The sequence below is a fragment of the Zalophus californianus genome, chromosome 13, assembly GCF_009762305.2.
Source record: "Zalophus californianus isolate mZalCal1 chromosome 13, mZalCal1.pri.v2, whole genome shotgun sequence".
NCBI lineage: Eukaryota > Metazoa > Chordata > Mammalia > Carnivora > Otariidae > Zalophus > Zalophus californianus.
This window is the reverse complement of record NC_045607.1, coordinates 43088096-43109859: the sequence shown is the minus strand read 5'-3', so window position 1 is coordinate 43109859 and position 21764 is coordinate 43088096. Positions and strand designations below refer to the sequence as shown.

Below are 21764 nucleotides of genomic sequence, written 5' to 3'. Positions count from 1 at the left end.
CGATCCCAGGACCCTGGCATCATGACCTGAGCCGAAGGCAGACGCTTAACAACTGAGCCACCCAGGCGCCCCTGGTTCCAGTTATTTCTGAAGCCCTTGGGATCCATAGGTTTTCCCTGAATTAATCAAATAAATTCCTGGGTGGCTCAGTCGCCTGGGTGGCTCAGTGGGTTAAGCATCTGCCTTTGGCTCAGGTCATGATCCCAAGGTTCTGCTCAGCAGGCAGCCTGCTTCTTCCTCTCCCTCTGCCCCTGCTTGTTCACGCTCACTCTCTCTAGTGCGTTCTCTCTCAAATAAACAAATAAAATCTTTAAAAAAATAAATAAATCTCTTGTTTTACTTCAGCTAACTTGAGAGGGTTTTGTTTCTTTCCAAGAATCCTTAACTATGACAGCATTTATCACCCCTATAATATTTCATCCTTTACACCTTTGATATCATACCCTAGAGTTCTGAGGCAGGGGTGTACAACAAAACTTTCTGTGATAATGCAAATGTTCTATATCTTTGTTGTCCAGTATGATACCAACTAGCTATATGTGGCTGGTGTGACTTAAGAACTGAATTTTTCATCTTATTGAACTTTAACAAATTGAAATTCAAATAGCCACATGCAGCTAGTGGCTACCATTTTGGAAAGTGTAGCTTTGGTCTTCAGTACTCTCTTCTTTATTACCTCATTTGGCCCTTACAAAATCCTGGTGTGGTTTATAGTAGATTTGTAGTAGTTACCACTATCCCTGGGTGTCTAAGAGATAAATTTACTTGCCTAAACAACATCCCACAGCTAATATGGGCATAGTTAGGATTGAAACCGAGTTTCTTGACTCCTAGTGAATACTCTTTCCACATCGCCTTAAATTTTAAGAAGTGATGCCCTTCCACCTATCTTTCCTGCTGGTTCCTGAAGCCCCTTTACCCAGACCTTCCATCCACAAATTCCCTAAAGACCACAAGTATAGATTGGCTGGAGGTAACAATTGTGTCCTGTGGCTTGGAAACAGAGAGGAGATAACTGATCCACTTATGGATCAAGCCCTAGCAAAATGGGCCAACAGCTGCAGCTAGATTCAGAAGAGCCCATCATGGAATCTGCTACAGTGAACTTGGAGCATGATCCCACTGTACTGCACTTGCCCTGTTTAGATGGGGTTTTGCTATTCCACACTCAAACGTGGCTTGGTGATGCATTCAACCTTAGGTCATTCAGGTAAAAACATAAAAACAAAAACACCTGAGACATGCGTACTCCCTCTCACAAGCTGCTCTTTGCTCAGAACTGCTGATCATTCAGGTGCAAGCCTCCTCTGGCCACCCCCTGCAGGCCCTGTCTGCTCACTTCCTCCTTATCTCACTCTCTTCCTGTTAGCTTTCCACTGAAATGCCACATTGACGAGGTGGGTTTTTTCTCCTCCTCACATGGCGTTCAGCACAAACACTCCCCACAAAGAGATCCATGTGGAAAAGCAGGTCCCGTGGCACTCTCTGCCTGAGGACGTCTGTGAAATCACACTCCAGGGTGCTTCAAACTATCACCACGAAGGACATCACCACGCAAACTCTGCAAACCCCTGGCAATCTCTCCCTGAAAAGAATACCTTCCCAAAGGCTTAGTCAGCCTGGAAAGAGGTTTGAGAAAACAGAGGGCCCTAAAAGTGCTTTTCCAAAATAAAAATATGAGCTAGAGGTTGGGAAGATAGAGAAAGGATGGGGAGGTTGGTGTTTTTTTTCCTTTTAAAATAGACAATAGTGGGGCCCCTGGGTGGCTCAGTCAGTGAAGCATCAGACTCTTGGTTTCACCTCAGGTCATGGTCTCGGGGGTTGTGAGATCGAGTCCACCCTGGCTCTACACTCAGCACAGAGTCTGATCAAATTTCTGGCTCTCTCTCCTCCTCTGCCCCTCCCCGCCCCACGTGTGTGTGCTCTCAAATAAATAAATAAATAAATAAATCTTAAAAAACAAAACAAAACAAAACATCGGGATGCCTGGGTGACTCAGTTCGTTAAGCGTCTGCCTTCAGCTCAGGTTATGATCCCGGGGTCCTGGGATCGAGCCCCGCATCGGGCTCCCTGCTCAGCGGGAAGCATGCTTCTCCCTCTCCCACTCCCCCTGCTTGGGCTCTCTCTCTCTCTCAAATAAATAAATAAATCTAAAAAAAAAAACCCACAAAAACAATGGTCCCTCTGTATCACAAATGCTTAATTGCTGACCACCCAACAGCTGCCCCTTCATGTCTCCAGCAAATAAGACTTGGCTGTTCTGTTATTCTGATAATGAGGGTACCATCAGTTACCATGGTCCTCAGAACAATGTTCTTTCATTGCCTTACATGAGCCTCAGTATCACTTGTTTGGCTGTTTCCCTGGGGCCTGGAGTATCTGCTTGCATGGACACCAATGTGAAACCTTCCCCCATACGATGGCAGGCTCCTATGCACACCCCCCAAAAGATCCTCTAGCACCTCTCATGACACAGAATAATCATAGCAACTCCTTGTCACAAAGCCCTGCAGTGGCTGGTACTCACAAACATTTCAGTAAATATTAAAACCCCATATGAAGTTTAGAGATGTTTTCTTCCAGAGATACTTTGAGATAATGAACTTGAAGATATCAGTCTCTTGAACGGGCTGGGCATTTAATCAAAACTTTAACCAGCTTTAAAGTCACCCTTTCTTTTTGCCTCAACGTAAAAGGCTTACTGGAGGGGGGAAAAAGTCATCTTTGGAGGATTTATTTCTCAGTCACGTCCCTTAATGTGCAACTACTGGCTACCATTTATTAAACTCTACTATACACCAGATCCTTTACGTATATTATTAACATTTTAATCCTCACTACAGTCTTGCATGGTGGATATTTTTATGACCACTTAGCACAAAAAGAAACGGAGGCTCAACTAGATTAAATAATTTGGTAGAAATCGCAAAATTAGTAGATGGTAAGGCTGAATTTTGAACCCAGAACTCTTTGGCACTGAAACATATGTGATTTTTTTTCTTACTAAAGCTGCTTGAAAGCCTCATGAACATTTTTATGTTTTCAAAGCTCCTTCACATGTAGGTTTCAAAGCTCCTCATAACAAGACTATAAAGGAAGCTAGAACAGGTGGTATTTTATCTCCATTTTACAGATAAGGAAACAGAAACTCTGATCTGCTCTAGTGCTCATCCAAATGCATTAACCATTCTGACATGCTCAAACCTGAGGATGTCTCTTCTGCTCAAACTTTTTCACCTAGAATAAAGTTCTCTGGAAATGGGATAGATTGGTGGGTGGGCTCCCATGTTTAAAGACATTGGCAATCCAGGATGGATAATAACAATTTCATCATACCACTGAATGGCTGAACCAAAAGGCATCTGTGTCTTTATTTGAGTGTCAAATGCTGTATTGGGGCAGATACCCAGAAGACTTTTGAAATGAAAAAGGGAACAAGAAATCCATCTGGCCTTACTGACCAACTCCGAGCCCCTTTAAGACCCCTGCCCATAATTTATACAGTAGGTTTATTAAATAGTTAGAGCAGTGCTTCTCAGATGTTAAGGTGGGATCTTGTTAAAATGCAGGTTCAGATCCAGTAGGTCTGGGGTGATGCCTAAGCATGTGCATTTCTAACAAGCTCCCTGGTGATGCCAAATCTACTGTCCTTGGATGATACTGTAGGTTACTAAGAGAGCTTGTTAGAAATGCAGCCGCTCAGGCCTCACTCCAGACCTAGCAGATCTAAGTCTGCACTTTAACAAAATCTCAGAAGTATACGTTTAAGAAGCACAGAGTTGGAGGGCTGCCTGACTGGCTGGGTAAAGGGATGACAAAATAAACTTCCATTGTTGTTCTGTCGACAGTTTGCTTCATAAACACAGTCTTCAGTATGTGAGTGTGTGCATGTGTGTGTGTGTGTGTGTGTGTGTGTGTGTGTGTTTAAGAAGAATGAGGGGAAACTCACTGTTTCGAATACAAATGCCTTGACAGATGGTGACAATGACCAGGTCTATTGATCTGGATTGATTTGGAGAGCACAGTGCCCAGAACCCAGGAGGTATCCAGTGAATAACTTTCTATAAATGCCAGACAGAATGTGGGTGCTACTAATTGTGCTGCAGCCTCATGCGGAAAGCTTCTTTGGCTAATGAAAATGGAACACTAGCAACAACATAGTTGTTATTCTCTGTCCTTGTCCAGCCTCCAGAAAGGAAAGAACAAGTCATAAGTTTTGCCCCCTGGGCAGGAGCTATAATCCAATTTTATGTTATGAATAGCATTCCGTACAATGCTAGTTCTCAATAAATCTCTGAAGCCAATTGCTCATTCAATCAGTGGACATTTACTAAAGACCTTTTATGTGCCATACTCGAGGCTAGGCACCACGGACACAGAGCTGATGAAAACTTGGTGTCTGCCTTTGAAAAGTCCACAATGTGCTGTTTAGTTTGAGGTTAGTGTATTGGCTTTTGCTTTTTAAGCTACAAAGTTAAATGCACCAACATGGATAGTGATGTGATTTCTTCACAGGATTACTCCAGTTAGGAATGAAAGGGACAATAAAAAATGAAGTCTTATGGAAAGAGAAAAATGGAAACCCAAATAAACAGCATAAAATTGATAGGAGCTCCATGTGTTCTCCATATTTTCTGCTTAATAGATCAATTACAGCAATAAAACATGTGCACTATAAAAATATGCAGAGAGAATTCTGCTGGGCTGCAAGGGAATGTTGACGAGGTAACTAGGCAACCCTGGCAGGGAAAGTTCTTATTTTTCTTTTCCTATTGATGTCTTCTGCCTTATTAGTTGAAAATTCAAAGTCTCCTTTCCAGGATGAAGAAGAATTGAAGCAATTCTCCCATTCACCCTTGAGAGATCCATCTTCTCTAGCTGTGACCACCTCTAAAGAGATGTTTGTAGTTCAGGAGGGTGGGTAGGACAGAGAGAGAGAAACCAAAGCTGATATTACTTGGGGGGAAAGAAGTTCAATATCTCATCTATGGGGTGGAGGACTCCTGGCAGGATCAGCCAACAGGGCAATTCACCCCCAGGAAGCTAAGGGAAATGCCCCAGAAGTGCCCCACCATGTGGGATGTTCCATGTCATTTTCAGTGCTGGGGTCCCTGGAGCTAGGATGGTGCCTAGCACAGAGCCAACTTCACTGAACGTTTGCTGAGTGAATGAACAGAGGACAGTAAATGAAGGACTCTTTGCATCAAAGTGAAACCACAAAAGTGAAAACAAACTGAACGTCCTGTAATTTAGTTATCTGAGGACTCCCACCTGCAGCTTTAAGCTCACTGCCAACTCACTGAGGTCCAATATTACCAGCTGAGGTGCTGCTCTGAAGGACCCCCTCCTCAAAGATGAAGATATCTGTCCCACCTCTCTCTCAAACGGACTGCTCCTTTCCCATGTGTTACCTAAAATTCCAGCTCTTCAGAACTGAAGAATGACAAGTCTGATCTCTCATCTTCCCACCAATTTTCTCTTTATAGCTAGAACAGTACATGGAACTCTTCTCTGATACCCCAGAAGCCGAATAAAAGCAGGTTAGGTTTTTATTTTAGAGGAATGTGTGTGTGCGTGCATAAAATGAATATCACCTGACTTTCCCAGACTCCAAGAAAGGACAGTGCCTAAAAATGTGATTCCATCAACCTTTTTTACTGTTATACTCCTGCCTACTCATTAAGTGCTATCTTTGCTCACAAGACAACCCCAAATTAGAGAGATTCCTGTCTGAGGGGCAGTTTTCTTTCTTTTTTTATTCCCCCAACTAATCTACCTCCCCAACTTTGGGCCGCCATATCATGTCATTTTAGATTAGTTGGGAGAAACATGGCTGCCTCATTTTCATCTTCAAAGACAAGCGTGATTTCCGAGCTTCTGAATGCCTATGTTATTTCTGAACCAGAAGAAGTCAGGATAAACAGGTGCAGCCCTACAGAGCCCTGCCGCATGGCTCTCACACCCCGTCATTTTCTGGCTCTTCAAACATCCATTCCAGTTAACGCTCTCCCTGGTTCACTCATTTATTCATTCAGTCACCAGTGTAGATATGCTGGCATTAAAAATGGGAGTAAACATTCTAAAGATGAAAACATCGCATGCAATGCTGTCATACTGCAGAGATAGCAACAGCAGTGATGGATGGATGCACAGGTGCTTACATTAGAGACCTGTACTGAGCCACCATTTCACAAACGTAGGATCTTCACCATTTGGAAGAGTGAGAACCAGCGAGAAGGGTAGAAGGACAGGAGCGGGTGGGATTTACTGGTGTGGTTTAATTCACCACATACGTTGTGCTGAAGAAAAGGCAGCCTTTTTAAAAAAATGTTTTCTCAAAGAGAGTAATATTCTCCTAAATATAGGCCTTCTGGAGGCCGGTAGGGATTGGCTCAGATTCTCAGTAATAAGGAAGACGGAAAATCTTTGATCCCACCTTGGACAGGGTGTATTCGATCTTGCTACTGTTTTAAAAATAAATAGTGAAGGTAAAATTATCATAAGATAAATGCTCAGTTGACCCACGGAATATTTATGAAAGATATCCTAATTATTTTATTAAATTTTTAAAGGGGAAAATGAACTTCTCCAAGTCAGTAACCACTTGCTCTATTATTTCCAAATCTTTGGACTAGCTAGAAAATATTTTTATGGTTAAAAAAAAAGACATAGGATTTGAGAACCCAATAGGTAAGGCATGTAAAAACAGGGGGATAGAATGACAGAGCTAATAGAATAGCTGAATTTAAAAACTGAGGCAGACTTTTTTAATTTTTAAAAATTAATAACTTAATTTTTAACATATAGTATAATACTAAACTGTATTTTCAGATTTTTACTCAGATTTTTTACTCATTTTCTGTCAGTTTCAGAAAGTTGTGCCTTTTAAGTAAGTCTTCCATTATATCTCTTTGTTAAATTTACTGACATCAAGTTTTGTAATATTCCCTTATTATTCTTTTAATGTCTCTAAGATTTGCAGGATAACCCTACTTTGAATTCAAATATTGCTAATTTGTATTATGCTTCTGCTATGGACTGAATGTGTGCCCCCAAAATTCATATGTAAAACTCTAACCCCCAGTGTGATGGTATTAGGAGGTGGGGCCTTTGGGAGGCAATTGAGATCAGATGAGATCATGCGGGTGGAGCCCAATGGAGGAATCAGTACCCTTTATATGAAGAGGAAGAAACATCAGAGCTTATCTCTACTACCTGAGGACAAGGGAAAAGACAGCCCTCTACAAGCCAAGAAGAGGGCCCTTACCAGAACTTAACCATGCTGGCATGGATTTCCAGCCTCCAGAACTGTGAAAAATAAATGTCTGTTGTCTAACCCAAAAAAAGAAAAAATTAAGGCAAGTAAAAAATGTATTTTTACTTTTTAAAGCACAGGTGTATACCAGCTGGTGTGATGTCACTCAGAACCTCTATTGGATACTGGGATAAAGGTCACTGTCAATTACCATTTCCTTCTTTCTCTTTGAGACAGAGTATGACAATTCTTTCTTGGGAAAGTCCTGCTTTAAAGGAAAAATGCTCAAATTCAAGGAAGTTGGTTCCTATAACTGTCAACAGACTTATTTACTCTTAGCCAGTCTAAGTGAATTTGAGTCTCAGGATCTGGAAAATTTTTATCCCTGGCGCTATGGGAACTTGGGTATGACATCTGGAACCACTGCAAGAGATCTGTGAAGGGGGAGCAGAGAGAACAAAATGGGCTAGAATACTGGAAATTGGAAATTACAGTTCTAATTTTCAAAAGAATACTATTTTAAGCTTCGAGAGATGGGTAAAATTGACAATAATAGCAGGCAAGATTTAGAGCAATATAACCCAGTAGCTAAGAGTGCAGAATCTACAGGGTTGCTGTGATAATTCAAGAGGGTATATGTAAAATGTTTGGAACACAACAGGAACTCAGTAATCTGGTCTGCTATCATCATTATCACCCTTTGAGTCATATTATGATGCAAGTTTTTTAACAGAGAGTCAGATTCTTGAGAGGCCAAACAGCCACTGAAATCTTAGAATCCTTAAAATTCTATTCAACCTGATTATGTAACAGTAATAAAAACTAACATTTACTTATTTTGCAATCTATTTTAATTTTTATAACAACCCCATGAGTTAGGTATTATTATTATCCCCCACATTTTGCACTTAGAGAAACTTGAGACATAGCAAGATTAAAACTTTGTCCCAAGTTGTAGAATACGTAAGTAGCCAAGCTGATTCCAAAACTCTAACCTTAATTAAGACTCCCTCTTTAGACTGTTGGATTGTTCACAACAAAAAATAAACAAAACAAAAACAGAGGAACTTCTAGGGCCTATCTAAGGAGGTTAGGGAAAGGGATGGGAGAAACAAAGACTTAGCCCTATGTACCTGGTCATGTGCCACTCCCAAAGACATGTATTTCTTGAACCGTGGTTTAAGAGAAGATCTGGATCCAGATCTGGCCATGATTCTAACTGGCTGTGTCTTTGGACCAGACACCTTTGATGGGCCTCAGTTTTGTCTTTAAAGATAATGGTGCTTATCTCTCAAGATTATGAAAATTAAAGAGATACTGCCTATGAAAGCACTCCATCAACGGAAAACCATTATGCAGTTATTGACATGGGGACAAAGGGAGCTACAATTTTGACAGAACATGAAGAAATTACATGAGTAACGTAAAATGATTCCATTCAATGCAAATATGTGTTTATGAGTAAGAAATAGGGTGAGGGAAGGAGGACAATGGGAGCCTTGCATAAAGAGGAAAGAAAGAAATCAAATGCTTCCTTCTTGCTTAATTTGGATAGACTTCTAATTCTCAGGCAAAAAGAAATAGTAATCTAAGTGATCTGATGATGAGTCAATATTCCCCAACATTTATAATGTACTTAGGTTAATATTGTAAGAGAGTTCTAGTATTTTTGCACATAATAAAATCTAGTGCAATATTAGTTCATGAATGTGGATATGTCAGGGCAAATTGTGTCCCCCACGCCCTCTCATAATCCTTCAAACACTTTTTAGAATGGAGTATAAAAGTTTCTCATTTAAAACTTCACAATGCTTTACATTACCATAACACATTAGATTATAACTCAGCTGTGACCTCTGCTAGAGTGATCCTGCTCGAAGAGTCAAACTGCACCCCCAGAAACTCTCAAGAGAGAAAAGACAACCATCTACCTGGGAGCTTTTCAATTTGCCTAGGTGAAAACAGATGGATGAACAGGATAAGGCAGAGATAAAACTGAGACAAATAATAATGATACCATCCTCTCTACACTCCTGAACATTCCACAGCAACTGAAAAAGAGGTTTGAAATAAAATCGAATCAAACAAGGATTGTGAAGGATATGGCCACCTGGAGGACTGTGCCAGACTTTACCTCTAGAGTCAGAAAGATATGGTCCTAAGTCCAAACTCTGCTTCTTAACTAGTTACCCTCCTCAATTAAACACTATCTCTTTGTGCTTCAATTTCTTCTTTGGATAAATGAGAGCACTAATACCAATATCATAGCGTGTTCAGGGTTAAGTGAGATAATGTAGGAAAAGCTGGGCAAATGTCAATTATTATACTTATTAACCCAGATTTCTCACATTATTAGGTTTCTGGTGGCTTCACGAGCAATAGGGATCCCAACCATAACCTGGTCTCTTCTTTATATACCTGGTCTCTTCTTTAACTTCTTGTAAGACCTGAGCACCTGACCCTAAAATGTATAAAATCTTGGAACATTTTGGAGGAGAGTTCTGTTTCCCCACTTCTGGATTTTTTTAAAGATTTATTTATTTGAGAAAGAAAGAGACAGAGAGGTGGGGGGAGGGGAGGAGGGAGAGAGAGTCTTAAGCAGACTCCGCACTGAGCTTGGGGCTCAATCTCACGACCCTGAGATCATGACCTGAGTCAAAACCAAGAGTTGGGGGCGCCTGGGTGCCTCAGCCGTTAAGTGTCTGCCTTCGGCTCAGGTCACGGTCCCAGGGTCCTGAGATCGAGCCCCACGTTGGGCTTCCTGCTCAGCGAGGAGCCTGCTTCTCCCTCTCCCACTCCCCCTGCTTGTGTTCCCTCTCTCACTGTGTCTCTCTCTGTCAAATAAATAAAACCTTTAAAAAAAAAAAAAAAAAAAAACAAGAGTTGGATGCTCAACCGACTGCACCACCCAGGTGCACCCCCCCATTTCTGGATTTTATAAGGAAGAATTTTTCCTAAGTAAACAACTGGCCTTTCTCTTTTTACTAATGTTGCCCTAGGGGAAGTGATGGAGTAATTAGCTTAATTGGTAAATTTGAGAAAATTCAACTGGGTGTTCTCAACTGGCACAGCCTTACCTCTTGGGAGCTGCCTGCCTTCAAGGAGTGTGCTATTTGCTCCTTCCCCAATTACCTGAATGGAGGAAGCCTGTTCTCTCCAGCACAACATGGGAAAAGGTAGGTAAGTCTGGGGTTTAGATTTAAACCCCTGGGCTCATTTGGTTAATAGACCTAGAGCTTTGTCTTCCAGTTGGCTTCCGTAAGCAATAAAGCTGATGTCTGTTTTTGTTGTTGTTTCAATTAAATTCTTCTGCCACCATGTAGAGAAGAGTGGTATTTGTTTATTGGGAGCCCTCTTGGAGACCCCAACATTACATTGTGTAGCCTGGTCTGCAAAGGTAGCTGTTTTTCGGTAGAGACTCATTGTGATATCAATTCAAGGAGAGCCCCATACAGGATATCACTTAAAATTTATCTGTAGAAAGTCTGTGCCTACATATAAGGCATGAACAGTCTTCTCAAAAGTTTTCTCAGACAAGAGAGAGGACCCAGTCACAGGGAGCATCTGTCCCAGTTACTGCCCAGCTGCAGGCACAGAGAGTGAGAAGGTTCAGAAGAGAGTCCCCCCCACCCCCCAGTCAGTGAGGTGTTTCCAAACCTTCCCCAACAGTCCATGAGCACTAGGCTTCACAGTTCCATGCTGTATGTGGCTACTGTTCAGGAACATATCACCAATGTCCTCCATAGGGAATCTAAAAACTTCTACCCAGATAAAGCCTCTTTTTTGCCAAATACATTTTCTCAAACTTCTCTCCGGGTTAACTTTAACCTCTGGTATAAAGTAAGGGGAGAGAGGTGGAGGAAGAAGGCAGGCAGAAGGAAGGGAGGCTAATTATCCCTGTCCTGTGACGTCTGCATCTTGTACACACACACCCTGTGACCTCACACTATGCTGTATTTCTGAGCTCGTGTGTCTGGCCCCTCTGTCAGCTTGTGAGGGCCAAATCATACCCTAGACTTGACTGCAGTGCTAGTACCTAAGGCAGCACCCAGCACAAATAGGAACTCATTAGTTTTCTGGTTAAACTATGTATCTAAATTATTGCTAATCAAATACTACACAGATAAACAGTTCCTTCTCCAGCTGAGAGGGCCATACTCCCGGAATCATGATGAGACACAATCAACAAAAGAAACCTTTTCAGAAAACAGAGATGCTTCACACAAAGGTCAACAGTAGCCACTGGACATGTGGTTTCCCAGGCCAATCTGAACAGCTCACGCGTTTTCATTTTCCAGCATTCATTAAAATATCAGCTCCTTTGTTAGTATGCCCAGCCTTAAAAGAATGTTAAAAAAAACTCAGAGCAGATCTTTGTCAAGATCTTTGCATGGTGCTACAAAAGTCTCTATCTGGGTGCTTTGTTTAAAAAAAAAAAAAGGTTTAAAATATATGCCTCAAAGGAAAAATAATGCAGAAGAGGTCAATCAGCTTGGGCAATTTTTTTTCTACTGTAAGAAGAAAATGTATCCTATCACCTTCTTTAGCGCAAACTCGGCTTTTGTGACTTTGGTGTCTAACCCCAAGCTTCTGCTTCTGCTGCATCCATCCCTGTCCTCTCTGTATCCAACCCTTCACACTGGGATGTAGCCTCAGGCATTGTGGTCCCTACCCTGTGTCCCTTAATCATCCTGCACAGTGCCAAGAAATTCTTTTTCCTCAAGAATGATCCTGCTAACCACCCTATGTGTATGTTGGGAGGCCTATGAGCAAGATTACTGCTGACGGGATTTTATAGCAGGAAGAACCCTCAAAAATCACTTAATTCAATTCAACCTCTTAATGTATTAAATACAAAACCAGAAACAGACATGTCTATTGCTCAAAAAGTGGCGTGAGGCCCACAATTAGGACAGGCTGAGGCTGAAAGGAAAGTCTCAAACCCAGTGCCAATGTTCTTTGCACAAAGCCATGAGTCTCTTCAATGGTTAAGCAAACCTGACACCTAAGTGGCCTTCAAAGGGCCCCCAACTTAACTATCTCTTTTGATACTTCAACACAAACCATATATATGTATATATATATATATTTTTAAATCCCCCTGGTGGTTTTTAAGGCTTTTATTTTTTTAAGCAACACAGTCCTTTCTCCCGAATAAAGCCATACATGGTACCCAATTATAGAAAAGTAAGTAAAAATTCTCTCTTCTGTGGTTGAAACAGGGAGAAGGACCCTCACTCTTAGTCTACCCTCTCCGACCAGCCACAGAAACCTCTCTGAGGACCTTCAGGCTTGGCTCTATCAATTAGACAACACACCAGACCCCTAATGCCCACTGCACTGTCAGTGACTGAATCTCTGCCCTGGCCTCTCCTTGGCTGGCCTGCCTGCCATCATCCTTCAGCCTTCAAGGCCTGGCCAGCTGCCACCAACTCCTGACCATACTATTAGGAAGTGACCCTGTATCCCTCTCGCTACAATGCTCTGAATTTTTAACCCCTCTTCTGTACCAAAACAGTCAGAATCATTCATTATTCTCATGCTCCCCGCCTTCCAACCCCCCTGTAGTCAGGGCCCACCTGCCCATCTGGCAGCCCCTGTGGTTCCATCAAACCAGACTTCAAACACAAGCTGCCACTCAGGTGAAGGTTCAGCCCACCTCTTCGCCTTCCCTCCTGACCCTTCCCTAATCTGGCTTGGTTTCACTCATTCTTATTAAGCTCACTGGAACCCTTGCTTCTCAACAAATATTTATGGGTTTCACTTGCTCTGCTTGAATTGACACTCTTCCCCAGCACTACCTCCCATTTGTTCTTTTTCCTTTCATTACCCATCCCCCACCTTGAGCTCTGGGAACTCTGGTAGAGGTTGAGTAGCTGCTGAAGAAAAAAATTCGACACCTACTCACCCAGCACCCTCTGCCCACTGACTATCAAGTTCCCCCCAGGATCTACTAGGGACCCTCAGAAATGATAGAAAACCAAACTTACCTGGGTGTTTACTTAAAATGCAGACCCCAAGGTCCCACCCCTCACCTTCAGATGCACTGACTCTGATGCATCCCAACATTTAAGAACTCCCTAAGGCAGGGAGGCCTAGCCTATCCAGGAGTCCCTGGGCCAATACTCATTTACTGAGGGGAATGGGCAGGACAGAAATGTGGCCATCTGGAACGCTGAAGGTCCAGCAGTAAGGATGACAGAAGAAGTCCTTAGGAAGAATGAGGGCTGACCTGAATCACACTGGGGATTAGGAGTGTGGCCCTTCCCCTGACTGGCCAACCAGCTACATCACTCATGGGGCGCCTGGTGCTGTTAACCACCCCCTGCATCCCCAGCCTGTTGGCCACTGTATTATACAGGCTGGTGGTTAAGTAAATGAGTCGGAGATCAGCCGGCCTGGGTTTGACTCCCACAGCTATCATTTTCAGAACTGTGGACTCCTGAGCTTATGCAACCTCACCAAACTTCAGTTTCCTCTTCTATAAAAGGGAGATAAAATGATCTCTCACATAGTATTCCTAAGAGAGTTAAAATGACTCTATCCACATACAGAATTTGAGAGAGCACCAGGCACAAGGTAAGTTTGTAATAAGCACTGGCTTTTAATTCTTTAACAATGCTTTCTTGAATGCACTCATTATTGTGTGTCCTGCCCCTTCTGGACAGGGAATTCTGCAGGCTTTCTGCTTTCCCTCTCTTAGAAAAACACTCCTAGTAGATTACGCCTGGCAGGATGTGACAGTGATGGAATAAGACAGTGGGTCAAGAGAGGTATGGCATCCTGGAGGTACTCAGTAATCGTCCATGATTATTGAAAAGGCTGCCCCACCTTGGCCATGCCCTGGTAGCCAGGAACAGCAGGAGCTTTCCCTCATCAGAGCTAATGTTCGGCACCTCCCTGCAGCCACTAGTCAGAGGGGACTTGCAGGAGGGCAGGAGCCTGACTTAGCAGGCTTCTCCAGGGACCACAAGGAGCTGGCCAGAAAACTTATGTTGATTAGACATTTATGCTTCTTATTTTATGATGGGAATTTGAACTCTCTCACAGCAGTGCCAGAAAAACTCATCCTGAGTCAATGGGTGCTTTTTTAATACCAAATATCTTAATTCTGATTTTCTTATGTAACCACAGTGTGCAGACGTGCCAAAAATGTTAAAAATAGAAGACAAACAAAAATCCAAGAGAAAAATCTAGCTTCTAAATCAAACTTGCATGGAAACAGTTACTGCACCAAAGTGGGATGGGGGTTATTTTTTCCTTTCACTTAGGGAAGTGGGTTTTTTTTTTCCTGTTTTATTCTTTGGGTAGTTTTATTTATTTTCCCCACACTATTCTTTAATGACAAGTGAGGGTGACCCACTCCTCTTAAAAACAATAAAAGCTACAGGGGGAAAAAAAAAAAGGCCTATAAAGCTTCCAAAGGCGTGGGGGACTTTTGCCCAGAGAAGCAAACGAGTCAAACGGTCGAAAACAACCATGGCTGCAGGCCCTGGGCTGAGCCAAACCCCTGTGGTGAGGACTTGCTTTATTTCTGGTCCAAACAGAATCCAGGAAGCCACATCCACTGACTTCTTTTTCATTTAAGATTCTGAATTCATCAATACATCTTGTTGAGACAGGCTCCATTAGAGATTTCCTCTTTGCTCTAAGAAAGAGGAGGAAAAACAGAAACACAGTGAGTATTCCTAGGAAAACAGCATCAGCCCAGCAAGAGATCAAAACAGGTGCTTGCTACTATCTCCTACTCTCCTTCCCTGAAACTGCATTTTATTCTTTAGAAGAAAAAGAAAAAAGGCAGCTCCCTGAGCTTATATAGTGTTTGATTTTATATAAGTGCCAGATGACTCAAATTCCTTTTGGAAGAAGGTGGTCTAAGAATCTATAAAAACTCTAATAAGCATAACCACAAACATTTCTTCCACCAACTTTAGTCAATTAAAAAAAAAAATCAAAAGCTTAATATAGTTGAAGACTGAAAAATAACAGAGTTCCACAAAGACAAGGCTGTCATGTTAAAAAAAAAAAAGATGAAAAAAATCTCAGTCACTTTTTAGCACATCTCAAATGCAGATCTTTATATAACTGATCAAGATACAACCATTTACAAATATTTATATTTCAGATCACAAGATGGTTCTTCCCCCACTCCAGAGATTGTGAGTGATTGCAGAGTGAGCTGATCCTCATTTGGTCTCCCCTAATTTGCCCTAACCCAGCACGGCTTCTAGAAAAAGACAAAACCCAACAGACCAAGGGAGTGGAGCCAAGGAGCCCTGATTTATTTCATCTTTGAAAGGCCACTGCACTTGCATTCTCTTTTCAGCAGGGAATGCAGTCCTTACCACTGGGCTCGCTGTCCTGTATAAAATACACGTTCTTCTCATCTAGTGGAGTAATCTTGTGAAACGTGAGCACGACCTTGCACAAGCGTCAAGGGGAGGGCAGAAGGGGAAGGCGGGGTCATGCTGGGAAACGGAGTCACTTCACCTTCGTAAGCCTTCCTCGCTCGCTCCCTCGCTCAGCACCAGGCACACAGGAGGGCCCAGACAGGAAGGAGGCAGGGCCTTGACCTTCAAGATTTTCAGGAAGCAAAGGTTTCCACACTGGCATCACAAGCAGAGATGGAGTTGCTGCCGTGAGAGTGAGGTCCCTAAACTGATCCACGTCAGAGGGAACCCCGTGGCTTCTGGGGGCAACACGGGGACCAGAAGGAGAAAGTGGGGGCAGAGTGCAGGGGGATTCCAGACCCTTCTCCACCCAAAGGGCTAGCCACAAACTAGGAAATGAGATGATGGCCCCATCAAGATGATTCCTCAACATCATCAGAGTTCCTGCACTTTCTCCAGCTCTGCCCCAACCCCATTTTGTTCAAAAGAGGAAGGTATCTTGGCATTCATTTGGGAAGATGCCAACATAGCCTGAGCTTTCCACCTGGGCACCTGACCTGATTGCAGCCAAGGACACTTGGAACACCAACTGTTTCATTTTTATAATAGTCTGGTTTTAGGATGTATTTGATTTTATAAATTGTGTGGGAGGGAGACAAAGTAATTCTGATGATGATCTGCATTTCCTCTGACCATATCCTAGTAAACGTAAGAGGGTCCTTGTAAGTAAAGGTGCTTTCTAATAAAGAAATAAATGTACATCTCATTATTCCATGGCCTACTGGAAACTTCTGAGGAGTGAGGATTTAGAATAAATGATTCAAGTGGAGTTTCCCTACACCTCATCAGCCCAACCTACCTCGCTCTGCTTTTACTTTTTCATCCCTCTCACCAAGCTGGCTGAAAAAAACCTCACCCAAGCCAGGAAACAAGTGAAGGCAATGACTTTTTTTTTTTAATGGCACAACCCAGGTCAGCATACCCTATTTGTTGCCATGATGACGGGGATGGCATATGCCTGCTGGTTAGAACACTCCTATCCTTTCTGTTATGAGACACACAGTTATTTCCTGTTCTGAGAAATTTTGGAGGGGCAAGAAAAGGAAGACAGGAAGGGAAGAGATGTTTATGAAAAAGCTGCCAAAGGCTCTTTGAGGATCTACAATCTCTCTTTCGTGGGCAATAGCAAATAGTCCTATCAAAATGAACCTTGAAATCTGGAGTGAAGCTTTTGAAAATAAATCTCATGTTCTACTTGAATTTTTAAAATATGCATGTTTCCCTCAGCAAATCATCCATAACAATCTATCAAAAGACAAATATAGTGGATTATTATGGCAAGCAGATTTTTTTTTAAAGATTTTATTTATTTCAGACAAAGAGAGAAAGAAAAGGAGAGAGCATGAGTAGAGAAGTTCTCTGCAGAGGGAGAAGCAGACTCCCCGCTGAGCAGGGAGCTTGACATGGATCTCAATCCCAGGACCCTGGGGATCATGACCTGAGCCGAAGGCAGATGCTTAACTGAATGAGCCACCCAGGCGCCTCTGGCAAGGAGATTTTTAAGAGGGCCCCTAACGATCTCTGCCTCCTGGTATCTATGTCCCTTGAATAATCCTTTCCATCTGAGTGAGGGCTGGGCCTAGTGACTTAGTTCTACAGAATAAGATTTAGCAAGAGAGATGGGGGGCACTTCTGAGTTTGGGTTATAAAAGACTGACTTCTATCTTGCTTGCATATTCTTTCACTCTCTCTTGCTTGCTCACTCTGATGAAGCCATGTTGTGAGCTCTTCTTTGGGGAAGTCCACATGGCAATGAATTGAAGGTGTCTTCCAGTCAACAGTCAGTGGAGAATGAAGGCCCTCAGGCCAATAGTCTACCAGCAACTGATTCCTGCCAACAACCACTGAGTAAGCTCAGAAGGAGATCCTTCCACATTCCACCCTTCAGATGACCGCATCCCCAGACTACACCCTGGTTACAACCTTGTGAGAGATCCTGAATTAGAGAACCCATCTAAGCTGTGCCTTGATTCCTGACCCAGAGAAACTGTGAGATAATACATGTTGTTTTTAAGCCACCAAATTTTGGGGTATTTTGTTATGCAGCAAGAGTAAATAATGTGGCTTTTAATCATCAGTATTTGTAATTGCATGTGAAAGGGGAAAACAATCCAAAAGTCATCCAGAGGGAGCTAGTTCAATCAAGAGTGGCATATCCATACAAGAAACATTAGGCAGCCCTCAAAATATAACGAGGCCGAAATTTCTACATTGAAATGGGAAGATTAGTCCACAAAAATTAAAAAGCAAGTTGCAAAACAATGTGAGACTTCTAAAACATGTCAGCTCTCCGAACTTTCACTTCATCAAATTTGAACTCCAGGCAAGCTCCTTACCCACTGTTCCCATCTCAGAAAATAGCAACTGTAGTTATCTAGTTGCTGTAGGCAAACAAACAAAAGCAAAAGACAAAATATACACAAAGAGTGAGATAAAGAAGAGAGATTGTTCTGACTCTCCTCTTTTGCTCATCCAGTCCATCACTAAATTATAGAGTTTGCCTTCAAATTGCCACCACATCCCACACTTCTCACCACCCCTACAGTTACTCCTCCCATCCACACCACCATCCACTTTTTCTTGGACAGAAGCATCGGACCTGATTCAGTGCCCTGCCATATTTCACAAATGCAAATGATATGAGGCCACTCCTCTCTCTAAACTCTGTAGTCTTCCCACTACAGTCGGAATAAAACTAAGTCTGATGGTTCGCAAAGACATAACCTACAGCTCTGGTCTCTGGATACTTTTCCTTCCTCTACAATTCTTTCTCTCACTTACCTGCTCTATCCCCATTGGCCTCCTTGATGTTTCTATAACACACCTAGTTCACTCTCATTTCAGGGCTGTATTAGGTTGCTCGGGCTACCAGAACAAAGTACCACAGATTGAATGGCTGAAATAGCATAAATGTATTGTCTCATGGTTTTGGAGGCTAGAAGTATAAAATCAGGGTGTTAGCAGGTACTCCTTTTGAAGGACCTAAGCAAGGATCTACTCTAGGCCTCTCTCCTTGCTTCTGGTGGTTTGCTGGCAATCTTTGGTGTTCTTGGGCCTGCAGACCTATCACCCCAGTCTCTGACTTTATCCTAACATAGTGTTCTTGCTCTGTGTGTGTGTGTGTGTGTGTATGTGTGTGTCTAAACTTCCCCTTTTTAAGAGGACCCCAGTCTTAATGGATTAGGGGTCCATCGTACCCCAATATGACCTCATCGTAAGTGACTATAACTGAAATGACCTTATTTCCAAATTAGGCCACATTCTGAGGGCTTAGGACTTCTATAGATGAATTTGGGAGAGACACAATTCAACTCATCACAAGACCCTTTGCAATCACTGTTCCCTCTTTCTGGAAAGCTCTCTACCCAGAGTGGTTGCCATAAGGATGTGCCCCACATAAGGAGCATAACTGGCCAGGAGTTACAGCTGCTATGCTCTGAAATTCATCTGTGCATTTGTGCCAAAGTCATGCTTCCCACAAGTGACTCCTAGTCAGTGACTGAGCATGGCAAGGATACCAAGGCAAGCCTGTTCCTGGGAGATGAAAATTCACCTGACAGGTATCATTGGCTCAAGAACTCTCCAACAGTCTTACCAAACACTCTAGAGTGCTTCCACTCCACCTTTCTCCCTCCCCTCTCTTTTTACCCGGGATTAGACTTCTGTCACAATCTGAGGACACTCCCAGGCTCCCACCAGCTCCCTCCCCATTTTCTTCCCTTTTTTTTTTTTTAAAGATTTTATTTATTTATTTGACAGAGAGATCCACAGTGAGAGAGGGAACACAAGCAGGGGGAGTGGGAGAGGGAGAAGCAGGCTCCCCGCTGAGCAGGGAGTCTGATGTGGGACTCGATCCCAGGACCCTGGGACCATGACCTGAGCCGAAGGCAGACACTTAATGACTGAGCCACCCAGGTGCCCCTCCCTCCCCATTTTCACTTGCAGCTGGGGCAGAGCACTCAAAAGGGCCCTGCACTTTGTTGAATGCTCTGTTGTAGCTGACTTGAAATTCTTAATATGTTATTTATGAAGAAGGGGACCCATGTTTCATTTTGTACTGAACACTGTTTGGTTCACAGCCTGTTGCCTTAATAAATCTCTTGCACAGCTAACCCATGACTTGGTTCTGTTTCTTGGGGGACCCAGGTGGATACCCCAGATATCAGCATGACTCTTTACCACCTCATCTGGTCAGATGTCATCTCCTCAGAGAGGCTTCCTTTGCCAACCTAAATAAAGCACACTTGACCCCACCCAGTCTCTTTTTCCCATTATCCTGCTTTAGTTTTCTTCATAGCTCCATCTGATTTTACTGTACCTTTTTATTTATTGTTTGTTTTGTCTTTCCCTTGAGAAAGTAAACTAGAAAGGGACAAAGACTTTTTGTTTATCATTGTGCCCCAGTACCTATAACAAAGCCAGGTACATGATAGGTAGTCAATAATTAGTTGGTGAATAAATTAATTTATAAAAAAAAAATAAATGTCATACTGAACTCACCCAGCTCCTTCTTCAGTTCTAAACATATATAAAATATAACCCAATGTGAACCTCTTGAGAATGTACTTCACAGACCTAGACAATATAACTGTTTTTGTTTTTATTTAAAAGACAGGCTAGAAATGAGAACAGAATCCAAAGCCAAAGCAATAAGCATGACAGCAAATGCTGCAGTCACCCAGAGGTGAGTTGAATCTGGATACAGCTGCTTAGGAGCCTAGAGCTGAGATTTTAATGCCCAGTTAAGGACAGGTTTTGTGGCCCTGGGCCTGTGCAAGGTAGGAGGAAATACCTGAAAATAGGGCTAGAAAAAACTACCACTGCTCCCCAGTAGCTCAGGGAAGAGGCAAGTAAGTCTGTATTCTGCCCCTGTCTCCTGGTGAAAAAAAATATATAATTAAAAAACAAGACAGCAAGTCTGTGGCATGCACAACTGTGTGGCCTAAATTTACATTGTTTATATTGTGCAAGAATCCAGATCTACTAAATCACCATAAAAATGTTCCTCGGACCAGAGAAATCTCTGTAGAAGTAAACTCAAATTGCTCTGTAGAAATATTTTCATAACTCAGGACTCACAGGACTCCCTCAGATTAAACAATTCCTGTTGAACAAATGCGACAAAGAAACAAACCAGTCAGAGGGAGAGGCCACAGGCACAATAACCAGAAGAATTAGCACTCCAAGAGCTGATGGTAATAGAATAACCTGATGGGTCTATAAACTAATTATGTTTAAAGTATTTTTTAAATAAAAGAAGGAATTAAAACTACCAGGAAAAAACCAACCTCTATGAAAAAAGAAAGGCCAGATTTTGGAAAAAAAAAAAAAAGAAGTGAATAGAATTCTAAATACTAAAAATGCAATGTTAAGTTGCATATTAGAGACAGCTGAAAAGAGAATTAGTATCATGGAAGATGGGCCTGAAGAAATTAATCATAAAGTAGCAGAGATAGAAAAATATGAAAGAGAGGTTGTAAGACATGGAAAGCAGATTGAGAAAATAAAATATACATTTAATTGGAGTTCCAGGAGGAAGGAGCAGGAGATTGCGAGAGAAGCAATATTGAAATAATAATGGCTAAAAATTTAACAGAATTAAAGTAATGTCTATGCTATTCATTTGAAACATCACAAGTCCCAAGCAGGATTCAAAAGAAACACAAACACACACACACACACACACACACACACACACACACACACACACACACACACACACACTAGACACACTGTAGTAAAATGCAGAATACTGGAGCCAAACAGAAAGCTGTGAAAGCAACCACAGAGAAAAAGATAGGTTACCAACCTAATAGTGGCAATCAGATCAGCAGCAGACTTTTAATCAGTGACAGAAGTGCCAGAAGATAATGTAATAATACATTCAAAGTGGTAGGAGAAAATCACTGTCAAACTAATACTCTATCCCTAACTAAATTATTGCTCAAATATGGGGCTGAAATAAAGACATATTCATACAAAAAAGGAAGAGAATATCCAATTCACAGACACTCCCTAAAAAAATTAAACAATAACAATATATTTCAATATGAAGTAAA

At 42.2% G+C, this 21764-nt stretch overlaps 1 protein-coding gene across 4 annotated transcripts in view; it reads right to left on the bottom strand.

Annotated features, from left to right (window-relative positions):
• Positions 1-21764, bottom strand: part of MOB3B (MOB kinase activator 3B) — a 187030-nt gene that overhangs the window by 123169 nt on the left and 42097 nt on the right. The gene's annotated exons all lie outside the window — the stretch shown is intronic.